General features: G+C 52.9%; 1 long non-coding RNA gene across 1 annotated transcript in view; it reads left to right on the top strand.

Moving 5' to 3' along the window:
* The window catches only part of LOC118452713, a 2,357-nt gene that overhangs the window by 601 nt on the left and 1,306 nt on the right, over positions 1–450 (top strand). The window contains exon 2 of the long non-coding RNA XR_004842515.1: positions 319–388. This is a non-coding gene — a long non-coding RNA (uncharacterized LOC118452713). The remainder of the gene's footprint in view (positions 1–318; positions 389–450) is intronic.

Raw genomic sequence — 450 nt, 5'->3', positions numbered from 1 at the left:
CAAAAAAACCCTGCCAAGAAGCTGAAGATGCGGTGGATTTCTCCTGCTTGTCCTGCCCACCATCCCCGGGGGGGGACAGCAGCAGCACGGGAGAGACCCCCGTAGATTTATGGAAATAAACCACCTCTGCTTCCAGCACTTTTTTGCCTTGTCTTCAGGGCTGCGTTTGCAAGAACCAGCCCAAACAAAGCTTTGGTATCTACCTCAGCTTAACAACGGTGCGGGGTTAAAGGAGGGGAGCGAGGTTTCTCGCGATAATCTTTAATGAATGTGGGATGAGTTGTGGGGCCTAAAGGCTGTTACAAAAATCTGTTGCAGGTGTCGCCTGCTGAAGATCGATCCACCAGCAGGACGTGCGGTGGGAGGTCTGGAGCTGTGCGTAGGGGAGGTAAGATGCAGTCGAGTAGTTCTACGTAAAATAAAGCTGGGTTTGGAGCCCCAGGCTGCTGG

Source organism: Egretta garzetta, unplaced genomic scaffold (genome assembly GCF_000687185.1).
Source record: "Egretta garzetta isolate BGI_Z169 unplaced genomic scaffold, ASM68718v1 scaffold1080, whole genome shotgun sequence".
Taxonomy (NCBI): domain Eukaryota; kingdom Metazoa; phylum Chordata; class Aves; order Pelecaniformes; family Ardeidae; genus Egretta; species Egretta garzetta.
The sequence above is the reverse complement of the archived record's forward strand: the minus strand, read 5'-3'. Positions and strand labels throughout refer to the sequence as shown.